At 49.3% G+C, this 12,008-nt stretch overlaps 1 long non-coding RNA gene across 1 annotated transcript; it reads right to left on the reverse strand.

Annotated features, from left to right (window-relative positions):
• Positions 1-1,718: 1,718 nt before the first annotated feature.
• Positions 1,719-3,445, reverse strand: LOC147996781 (uncharacterized). Its single transcript, XR_015654825.1, has 2 exons — positions 3,277-3,445; positions 1,719-2,086 (listed from the first exon to the last, which is right to left on the reverse strand). It is a non-coding gene; the product is annotated as an uncharacterized LOC147996781 (long non-coding RNA).
• Between the last annotated feature and the right edge of the window lie 8,563 nt (positions 3,446-12,008).

Below are 12,008 nucleotides of genomic sequence, written 5' to 3' on the forward strand. Positions count from 1 at the left end.
GTGGGGCAGGGATGTATGGCGAGACTCGAGATCTCTGGGGTCCTCCCGTGAGGAGACAAAGGCTCAGCACTTCAGTTCTGTTGCTAACTGACTTTGTGTGGCTACCGGTGACCCATCTGGTCTCATAGGACACAGAGCTCTGTAGACATTTCTGCAAGAGTCCCACGGAAATTTTTCCCAGCAAGAGTTACAGGCCATGAGGAAAGTGACCTTTGGTCTCCCACTTCAGCCTCAGGCTCTTTTCCAGGACAAAAGCCTCTCAAGACGGCTCTCTGTCTTCTCAGGCAATTCCTTCTCCTTGGGTTTGTTTTGGAGCCTGAGTGGGGAGCGTGTCTACCTGAGTAGCCTTGGGCATGCTCTCTCCTGTCTTCACATGTGGTGTAGGAACGGTGAAAGCCCTTAGCTCATGGGAATGCTGGGAAAATTCAAGGTAAGGACAGACAGGCAAAGAACTTGGCTCAAGCCTAGGCTAAATGCTCAGGACCTGATTAGTTTTGAAGTGATGATTGACAGAGAACTGGGATGTGGCTCAGTGGTGGCGTGCTTCCATTCCCAGCATCAAACGTGATGGTGATGACGATGATGATGACGATGATGATGACGATGACGATGATGGTAGTGGTCGTGGCAACGGCCCTTTTCAAATGACCCTTGGACCAGTTCTGATCAAGCCTGGATTGCCCTGTCACCCTTCCTGCTCACCTGCAGGAGGCACAGAGGATCATGGGAAGGTAGGGCCAGTTCCGGTAGAGCAGCCCCTGCATTCTGGAGTCGGGGCTTACAGTTATGTGACTGTACAATTAAGATAAGCACATATACTTTAAGGGGGAGGCTGCAAAGTTTGCCTAAGGTTTAAAGATAAAATACAGGGATTCAGAAAAATGTCCCATTTGCTTTAGGCTCTAACTTTGAGGCAAGATGAGGAAGTGTCCTGGGGTTCTCTGTCCTCAGGGTCCAGGAGGCAAAGGGCAGGATAGCTCCAGGGAGGAGTCCCCAAGGGCATGAAGGTCTTCCTCCTCCTCCTCCTCTTCCTCCTTCTCCTCTTCCTCTTCATCCTCATCCTGCTCTTCCTTTTCTTCCACTTCCTCCTCTTCTTGCCTTTCTGCCTTCTTAATAAATGCCTTTAAAAATATTGGGAGGGGTGTGCGCAGAGGGACATTCACTGAATGTACTGAGATTTCAGGGACATTTAACAAAACCTTTTGATGTTGGATTTTGTTTGTTGTTGTTGTTGTTTTGTTTTGTTTTGTTTTTTGAGACAGGGTTTCTCTGTGTAGCCCTGGCTCTCCTGGAACTCCCTCTATAGACCAGGTTGACCTGGAGATCACAGAGTCTCCTGGCCTCTGACTCCTGAGTGCTCAGATTAAAGGTCTGCACCACCACTGCCCAGCTTGGCCCATATATTATTATTATTATTATTATTATTATTATTATTATTATTATTATTATTATTATAAGCAAATGCAATAAACCTCGATAAAATGCACAGAAAGGAAGTGCAGCCTGATTCCTCTTTCCAAAGGGATGGCGCCGACACTTCAGTTTGCCCACCCAGCCTTTTCCTAAGCGTGTACCCACAGTGTGCTCCTAGCCTCTCTGTCACCCAGATTCACACAGACGTGCATGCACAAATACATGAGCTCAAAGGCATGGGGAATTAATACTCTAGGCACAGTGATACGCACAGACACAGAAATTCACAGAAAGGCACATAGGACTCCAGTTGTACACGTGTGTAATAGATGCCTGTGTGCTCACACATGGGACAAACACATTTGTGAGGGTGTAATACACACACACACACACACACACACACACACACACACGTGATTTTCATATATGGAATGAAAGGCTGGAGGCATGTCTCGGGCAGAGCGGGCTAGCACATGTGGGGCTCTGGGTTTGAGGTCCAGCCCTCAAAAATCAAATCAAATCAGGGATTAAGCTGTTCGTCCACCCCCAGATGATTTCTCCTCCCCTGTTGTGTTGTTTTCTTCTTAATGCTTGCAGTGCTGACCATGGAGCCTAGGCCCTTTTGCCTTCTGGAGGCGTTGTGCTTCAGAGATAGCGTCCTCCATCCTGTGTGCTTCAAATGATAGAAAACAGTATCACAGACAGGCCGACAGCCCCAACCAAAACAGAACCTGCAGTACACAAAACAAAGGAAATAAGACAGATCCCTTGAAACCTTTGCCTCCTTTGCAGCTTAAGTTGCTTCTCTCCGCAGATAGCAAGGCAAGACCGGATTCACAAAGGAGGGGTGATGGCTTGCTTAGAAAGGCGCTTGGGCTCGCATCATGGGCGATGGCCACCGCTTGCTATGCTCATATCTCTGGGCATGGCAGACCCCCTCCCTTGTCCCTGCCCGGATCCACAGGGACTCCATAGCTGCTGCCCTGAGCCCCCTCCCTCAGCTGGTACCCCTCCCCCCTCTCTCCTTCCTCCCTGCAGGGCCCTCCCCCCTTCTCTCTCTTTCTCTCCCTCCCTTATTTTCACCTCTCTCCTCTCCCCTCCTCCACTACCTGTAGGGCATGCAAGCCTCTGGCAGAAACCCTGGAAGGTCAGCCAAGGAAGTACAAAAAAGAAAAGGCATTTAGATACATTTCAAAACAGTATCTCTCTGCACATTTTTTTTTTTAAAAAAGAACATTGTTTTTACATTTAAGGCTCTCAGTCCTTTCAGAATTAACTTTCGCCTATGGTTTGAGGCCTTGAGCTAAAAATGAAAAAAAAAATGTAATTTTCAAAACAGCTAGCCAGTCTTTTAGAGGAGCTAACTGATAAAAATCTCTCTCTCTCTCTCTCTCTCTCTCTCTCTCTCTCTCTCTCACAGACACACACACACACACACACACACACACATACACACACACACTCTGAGGAGGTGTTTGGCTGGAACTGGGGCAATGGAAGCTTTTTTTTCCCTTTTCTTTATCACACGGGAGGAGCTGGAGAGTTCAAATACGTTGTAAAAAATTAAAACATTGATTCTTTTAGTAATTAGAACTAATTACAAACGAATCCCCCACACCCCGGCAATCTCATTTTCTTCTTCGTAGGGAAGCTGGGTTCGGATGTGTAAGAGGTTAAATTATTGATTCTAACCCGCCCCCCTTGCCCTGTAGTACCTAGCGCTGTCTGTGCCTGCCTAGACACCGGAATTGGCCAAGCCACGGGCTTTGTGGTGGGCAGGAAGAACTTCAGACCTAGTGTCACCGAAGGGACGTTTTCAAGGAATGGCGCCAAAAGAGGCTGGATGTGGGGACGTGTCCTTACGCTGTAGGGCTTGTTCCTGGCGCTCGCAGACGGCAGATGAGATGCTGCAGGCGGTGAGGTGCTGCAGGCCAAGCTGAGGAATGAGCTGTACAGGGCGGGGCTGGGAAGTCACCCGCACACCAAGGAGAAATGAAGGGCTCTGGAGGCCTCTGAATTCCGCGTTTGTCACGTGGCAATAATGGCGGACTCTAAACTGTGCGAGTTTGTGTGTTCCTGAGTATGCACACGTGCGCACAACATGCAAATTCCATGAGGCTGTTATATGCAGTAGCCCACGATGGATAAGTAGTATACCGTGTATAGTTATTCCTACTGTAAATATTGTATAAAATTACGGGTGTCTCTTCATATCTTAGTCCTAGGCTAACTTCTGGATTTTGGGGTTTTGGTTGTCCTGTAGTTCACTATGTAGACCACTGTGGCCTAGACTCACAGAGGTCCTCCTGCCTGTTTCCCAAGTGCTGGGACTAAAAGTGTGCGCTATTATGCCTGGGATTTTTTGTTTGTTTGTTTGTTTGTTTTGTTTTTTTGTAAATGTGTGCCAGCGTGCTTGTGTAAAGGTCAGAAGACACCGTCTCTCCTTACACCACCATGTGGGGCCTGAGGATTGGAAAGATCTTCGGGCTGAGTGGCAAGTGCCTTTACTGGCTAAGCCAGCTTGCCCAATTTTAACGCTTATGGGGTCCAGACTGAGAGGGCAAATCAAGATCCAGGCTGAAAATGTTTAAGCAGTTTTTTTTTTTTTGTTTTTTGTTTATTGGTGTTTTTTGAGACAGGGTTTCTCTGTGTAGCATTAGCAGTCTTGGAACTTGCTCTGTGTGACCAGGTTGGCCTTGAACTCACACAAGATCTGCCTGCCTCTGCCTCCTGAGTGCCAGGACTAAAGGCATGTGCTACCACCACTGGGTTTTAAGCATTTTTTTGTTGTTGTTGTAATTGTTTAGTTCTGTTGTTGACAGGATCTCTCTCTCTCTCTCTCTCTCTCTCTCTCTCTCTCTCTCTCTCTCTCTCTCTCTCTCGGCATAGGTTGCCCTTGAACTTGTGATCCTGCTTCTTCATTCACCTTCCCCAGTGCTGGGTTTCTGGTGTGCACCACCATATTCAATTGTCAGTCTGTTTGAAAGTAGTGAACAGAGCTAAGCACAAACATCCTTCCGCCTTGACAAATCCGCCTTCACGATGACCAAGAACGTCCAGTTCACTCTGGAATTCTCCCTTCCTTGGTCCTATGTGCTGGAGTGTGGTGACTTGGGATCAGCTAGCTATTCCTGGCCGGCCCATCTGTCACCACCCCAGGCTCCATGGACCATTGTGGCGATGTGTGTGTGTGTGTGTGTGTGTGTGTGTGTGTGTGTGTGTGTGTAGTCTCATGAGTACACGTATGCACAGCCAGTTTGCCCATTCTGGATCTGCCTAATCCCACACAGATTCATGCTTTCTCCCACCCACTGATTGATTGACAAGGCCTCATCTGGGATATCCAAATTTCCTTAGGCTCCATAGATCCTGATGCAGACTCAGACTCCAGTCTTGCTGGCCGCCCAACCCGGACTCCCCCACAGGGTTCCATCTCTCATTTACTCAGCTTTGTAAACTAGGAGCTGCAGGTCATTTGAAAGTTGTCTTTTGGGGTTGGGGATTTAGCTCAGTGGTAGAGCGCTTACCTAGGAAGCGCAAGGCCCTGGGTTCGGTCCCCAGCTCCGAAAAAAAGAACCAAAAAAAAAAAAGCTGTCTTTTGTCCTCCTCTCATCCCCCCCAGTCCACCACTAAGGTCAGGACTCCTCAAAGCTGGGCATGACTCCTTCACCCCTCACCTCTCACCTGGGGACTTGAAATCTTTCTGCATTCACCCCCTTGGTTTCCCTCTCTAGATCCCCTCCGTGCAAACCTTAGGGAAGGAGATCACAGAAGTGCTGGCTTAAAGCCAAGCAAAAGTCTTGTTCTGGGGCAGTGGGGCACATTCTCCTGAACGGGTTGTATGCTTCAGAAGGTCACTGTCATTAGCCGGCCACTGTCTGGCTTTTCAAGCACCAAACGGAACCACTCATCGAAGGTATAAACCGAGCGCATTCTGCGCCCCGCATTTATTTCCCTACCTACTGTGGTCCTCTGCCGGCAGCCTCTGTAGGACGGATTTCCGGATGGGGAGCATTGTGGGCTCATGAATCTCCCCAAGACAAAAAATGAAGATAAGCTCACTTCCTCCTGGAGCAGCAGACCCAGAGCCCATTCCAGGCTGCTGCTCTGTGGAAAAGTAGAGGAAGTTGGTCCCCAATGGGACAGAGAGGCACAAGACAGCCCTCAGAAGGGACCGAGGGGACCTCCTGTAGGGAGGGCCTCCGGTATGCAAGGTCCCAGGTCCTGGGTTCCATCCATCATCCGAGCTCTTGGTCAGGCCCTCTCCATGTTTAGTCAGCAGCCTTAGGCTTCCACTTGGGGGACCATGTGAGCAACCTCCCTGGCTTCACTTCTACCTCCAAATGGTGCCACTGAACAGTGACTGATACTCACCATTGTTATCTAAAGATGGGACTTACATTTCGTGCTCCTTGGGAGTTTACCCAGCAATGTGAGCATGTTGTGTGTCAGTGGTCTGTGACCAAGTTGCATATGCTCCTGAGGACTCTGATAGTGACACAGCCTCTGGCGGTGGCAAAGTTGTGTGTGTGTGTGTGTGTGTGTGTGTGTGTGTGTGTGTGTGTACGGGCATGCACATGCATGCTAAATATAATCTCATCAGTTTGGATGCTGGTCTTGGCCATGAGACAGACTAGGTCTCTCTCTTACTCTACTCAGTTTCCCTGCAGGAATGGGATTAAGAGCATGGATATGCAGAAGGCTGCACATGGTCTGCAGAGCCCTAAGAGGCTGGTGGCCACAGCAGACATAGCCCAGGATACCCTAGGTAGACTAGGCTAGGGTAGGGTGTGACTGCATGGAAGGGGTGGGAGTCGTGGCTTCAGGGTCTGCAGAGCTGCCTGGATGTGTGTGAGGTAATGTCTTCCTCACTTTTCTGTTGCTGTGAAGAGACACCGTGACCAAGGCCAGAAAGAGTTTATTGGGAGTTCGCCTACAGTTTCAGCAGATTAGAGTCCACCATGGTGGCAGGGGACATAGCAACAGGCAGGCCGTGTGGCACTGGAGCAGTAGCTGAGAGCTTACATCTGATCCATAAGCAGGGCAGGAGGAGAGTAAGAACTAGATAGATAGATAGATGATAGATAGATAGATGATAGATAAATAGATGATAGATAGATAGATGATAGATAGATAAATAGATGATAGATAGATGATAGATAGTAGATGATAGAAGATGATAGATTATAGATAGATAGATGATAGATAGATAGATGATAGATAGATGATAGAAGATAGAAGATAGATAGATGATAGATAGATGATAGATAGATGATAGATAGATGATAGATAGTAGATGATAGAAGATGATAGATGATAGATAGATAGATGATAGATAGATAAATAGATGATAGATAGATAGATGATAGATAGATGATAGATAGATGATAGAAGATAGATAGATGATAGATAGATGATAGATAGATGATAGATAGATGATAGATAGATAGATAGATGATAGAAGATAGAAGATAGATAGATGATAGATAGATGATAGATGATAGATAGTAGATGATAGAAGATGATAGATTATAGATAGATAGATAGATAGATGATAGATAGATGATAGATAGATAGATGATAGATAGATAGATAGATAGATAGATAGATAGATAGATAGATAGATAGATAACTGGGAATGGTCTGAGCTTCTGAAACCTCAAAGTCTACTCCTAAGACACACCTCCAACATGGCCACCCTCCCAATCCTTCCCAAATAGTTCCACCGACTGTCAAACAACTATTCAAACATGCGAGACCACAGAGGAGGCTGCTTTCTTTCCAACCACCACAGGCAGGTAACAGACCCGTGTTCCTGAAGCCACAGTGGAGCCTCTGGTGGCTATTTGGGTGGCAGAGGGCCATTTGAGTGCTTCACAGTGATCTGGATGCGGATGCTCTCTGCTTAGCATGGCGCCTGACACAGGTGGCCAGGGTGTAAGTAGATATTATGGGTTGAATACTGTCTGTCCTCTCCACCCCCGGTAGGGCACTATGTTCAAAACCTCACTACCTTAATGGACTTAGAAGGTGGGGCCTTTGAGAGAGCCGAGGTCACGCAGGTGGACCTCTCACGAATGGCAAGTCCTCCTCTACCCACGACTGACAGCTCCATCTTTCTCTCTTTTCTCTTTTTAAGAGAGGGTCTCTCAATGTTGCTCAGGCACGGCTTACACTGACCATCCTCCTGCTTCATGTTCCCGGGGTAGCTGCATGCTAGGCCTGCAATGCCAGGCTAGGCTCAGGTTCATGATCCTTTGGAGGTACAGATGCTGGATCATGGTAATGTCTCCCCGGGGCAGCACAGAATCTCATCTTCTTACTGGGACCTAACAGTTACTGGGGAGCTGATATCCTGTGTGCAACCTTCTTCCTTCTCTATATATGCACAACTGCCCAGGTTGGGGGGGGGGTGCCCACGGCTTGCTCCCATGGGTTTCAAACCCATCAACACAGCACAGGGTGATCTTGATCCCATTGTGTGTGTGTGTGTGTGTGTGTGTGTGTGTGTGTGTGTGTATGTACATGTATATGTGTAGGAACAAGTGCATGTGTGTATGGAGGCCACAAGTTGATGTTGATTCCTCTCCAGTTTATTCTTTGAGACAAAGTCTCTCACTGAAGCTGGGGCTCCTATAGGAGTCTGCCTAGCTCCTCCTCCCCAGTGCTGGAATTCCAGCCACCCATCGCTGCGCCTAGCTTCCCACGTGGGTGCTGGGGAATCTGAACTCCGGTCCTTGAATTTAGGCAGCAGGCATTTTACTGACTGAGCTGTCTGCCCTGCCTCTTGATCCTTGGTTTGGAACACAGCTACATCACGTGACTTATCCATATTTAGGGTACCACAATCCTAATCACCGCCCTCCCTGGGCCACCCCAAGCCCTGCCCCTCAGTCACCTGACTCCCTGAGGCTGGCCGACCTGGCTGCCAATCCGCAGAGAGCTGACCTCTGAAAAATGATGGCGAGTCCTGTCCTTGTGTCATTAATTCTCCTGTGACTGAGGCCTTTCCCCGAGGGTGGGCACGGGGCCAGGTGACTGATCACACCTGCTTGGCCTCTTGAGGGCTTTGACCGGTGGGAGGCTTCGGCAGAATTTCCCGAGTGAAATGCCGCGTGGAGATTAATGGCCCTGAGCTGTTCGGAGCTCTGGGTGCGCTAGGCTTGAGTCAACCGGCCCCAGGTGCCCGAGGCCCTTGGATCTGCCCGCCACCCTGCTCTGCCCGACCCCTTCCTGCATCAGAGCTGCATGCGGGGGGCTTTGCCTCTGCTTGGATCTCAGAGTCCCCCAGAAATGGTAGTCTCAGCATCATGCCTGAAACCTCCAACACAAATAATTTTCAATTTGCCTGGGAGTTTCAATCGTACAATCCGATGCTAAATAATAGATTAGAAGCCTCGGGGAGAGAAACAGGATTTAAGAAGAAATAAATAAAAGGCAAAGTAAAAATCTGGGCATGGCTTTGGAGAGAATTTCTGATCTCACAGCTTCTGCTCTTGGCCTGGATTTGACCGCACTGTTCCTTCCCACAGTGTTGGGACAAGCAGGTCTCTGGGGCTGTGGGACCGCCACCCACCTACATCTCTGAGAGCAGGCGGGGCTCTACTCCAGATGCTAGACTGATTCATTCCATCCCCTGTACTCCTGTTCTGGGCCTCTGTACCCCAGAGAGAAACCTTATCTCGTAGCCTTGGCAACTGTCCCCTGGTCAGGTTGCCAGGGTCACCAAATGCTTGCATAGTCACACAGACTCCTGACAGAGAGTTGCTGGCTGGTACAGCGATGGGCAGGAACCAGGCAGGGTTTGCTGGCATTGTGTGTGACACCTTAGAGGGAACACTTATGGGATGGGACCTTCTCACTGCCCCTGAACTGTGGCCATTTCTGTCCATCATTTTCCCTGTTACTCCAAGAGAAGGTTCCAGATTCTCATCTCCCACCCCCCACTCCTACCTCTCAGACCTCCCTCTTGGTCCAGGCTGGCTTGGATTGGATTAATCTCTTCTCCCCTCCCTCCCCTCCTCTTCCTCTTCCTCCTCTTCCTTCCCCTCCCCTCCCCCTCCTCCCCCTCTCCCTCTTCTTCCTCCTCTTCTCCCTCCTCTTCTCCTCTTCTCCCTCCTCTTCCTCTCCCTTCTCCTCCTCCACCTCCTCATCCTGTTTCTCTTATTGTTACCTCTCTTACACCCTTAACTTTTACTTTTCCAGACAGGGTCTCTCGTGTAGCCCAAGCTGGCTTGGAGCTTGTTGGGTAGCGAAGGATGGCTTAGAACTCTCGATCATTCCTCTCTCAGCCTCTAGAGTGCACCAACTCCACTAGGGATCTGTCCCCATCTTTCCGGTCACACTTGGTAGGGGTGGGGACAAGCTCCTATTTCTCCCGCTGCTATCTTCCAGTAGCGGGAGGGGTGTTTGTCAGAAACCTCAGGCAACCGCTTAAGGGCAAGGGCGTCCGGAATCTCGGTTCCCTGTAAAGCTTCTCTTGCCCTTGCTCCTGAGGTCATTGGATTCCTAACTCACTCTCACCAACCACCCCCTACAGAGCCGTTAAGTATTCTAAGGGCTAAGGACTGGACACCAGACCTCACTGTTGGGGAGGGCTGGCACTGAAAGCCGGCGGGGGGCGGGGCGGGGGGGCGGGGATCCTTTGAAAGCTGTGGCCTCGGGGTAAATTGTTTAACCCCTCGGCGTCTCAATGTCCTTATCTGTAAGATCCCGGGGGATATACTTGCACTGTATCTATCGTACAGGGTGGTAATGGCAAGTAAATAAAATAATATATTCATGAAATGTGCAGCACAGTTCTCGAGAAGCCTGTAAACAGCATGATTTCTGTGTATGTGTGCTGGGGCTTGAACCTAAGGCCTCAAGCGTATTGACAAAGGCTTTAAGAGGAATCCACACTCCCAGCCCCTCACCGGCAAGTCTGGGAAGGCAGCGTACCAACGCATGACCTATATCCCCATTTTTAAAAATTGATTTCTTACATTTGTTTATTCTGAATGCACGTGGTGTGTGTGTGTGTGTGTGTGTGTGTGTGTGTGTTCGCGTGTGCGTGCGTGTGCCATCACTCACATGTGGGGCAGCAAGAGTCAGTTCTCTCCTACCATGTGGGTCCTGGGTATGGAACTTGATGGTCAGACTTAGTGGTGAGCGCCTTTACCGGTTGAGCCATTTTGCAAGCCCCATTGCTACATTATCTTTTTAGACAGTACCTCACTCTGTTGCCCAGGCTGATCCATAACTCACTATGTAGCCCAGGTTGGCCTTGAACTCAAAGCATTTCACTTGCCTGGGTCTCTTGAGAAGCTAGCTTGCACGTGTGAACCACTGTACCCCAGCCATACTTCTTATTACTTCAAGAGCCAAGGCCAGAGAGAACAGTGGTGTGGGTTTAAATGACAGCTCCAGCCAGGTCTGGTGGCATGATCCCAGAGCTCAGGAGGCAGAGGCAGGCTGATCTCTGTGAGTGTAAGGCCAGCCTGGTCTGCAAAGTGACTTCCAGGACAGCCAGGGCTACACAGAGAAGCCGTGTCTTGAAAAACAAACTCACAAACAAACAAACAAACACATGACAGCTCCAAATAGGGAAAAGACTTGCTCAGCCTCTGAATGTGCCTGATTCTGATTCCTACACTACAGGTGGAGGCAGGAGGATTGTGAGCCGGGCCAGCCTGGGCTACTGAGTATATTCAAGACCAGCAGAGGTTATGGTAGCTAGACACTGCCTTAAGAAAACAGAAGGAAGAAGCAAAGAAGAAAAGACAGTAGAGGGGAAGGGGGGTGGATTCAAGCCAGAGTGCAGGGGTGGTGGGCTGAGGTGGGGATTCAGAGAGTGGGGGTGCCAGACTGGAAGAGGTGGGGCTCAGGTAGGGCAGGAGGTCTGAGGCATCTTCTGGATGCGCTTATGCAAATGTGGGGCAGGTGGCTGGCCTAGGGGGAGGAAGAGCAGCTAGAGGTCAGGTGTGGAGGTGTGAATTGGGAACCCAGCATAAGGGGTGGTGTAGAGCTCTCTCCTCCAGGGGATGAGCAGGCAGGTGATGGCCGCTGGACTTAGAGTACTGGAGGCTGCTGTAGAACCGGCATCAACCTGTTTAGGAGGAGGTGGGGGTAGGGGTGGGGTGGGGGATGTTTTCAGAGAAAGGAGGTCGAGGAGAGGCAGTGGAGCCATGGAATGCATTTTGGTGGGAAAGAGAGAAGAGGGTTGAGGCAAGTCTTAGAGGGAGACTCTATTTTATTTATTTATTTATTTACTTATTTACTTATTTATTTATTTTTTGGAGACAGGGTTGCCCTATGCAGTGCAGGCTGGCCTGAAACTCACGACCAGAGCCTCAAAGCCTCAGCCTTCTGAGTGTTGAGATTACATGGTGTCCACCCCTATGTCTTTTACATTCTTTTATTTTTGTCTTCCAGCTGTGCTTGGGTGATGTTTTAGAGGGGAAGACAGAGAGATAGGGTAGGCAGTGGAAAACACTCGGTGCTGGGAGGTGAACAGGACCCAACAGAAAATACCTACCTTTGATGAGATGGTAGGGGCCTCCTGGGTTTTCCCATTTATTTAAAATATGGAAAGAAGTGATGCTCATGAGTGTGTG

This window comes from Rattus norvegicus, chromosome 1 (genome assembly GCF_021556685.1).
Source record: "Rattus norvegicus strain SHRSP/BbbUtx chromosome 1, alternate assembly SHRSP_T2T, whole genome shotgun sequence".
Classification (NCBI taxonomy): domain Eukaryota; kingdom Metazoa; phylum Chordata; class Mammalia; order Rodentia; family Muridae; genus Rattus; species Rattus norvegicus.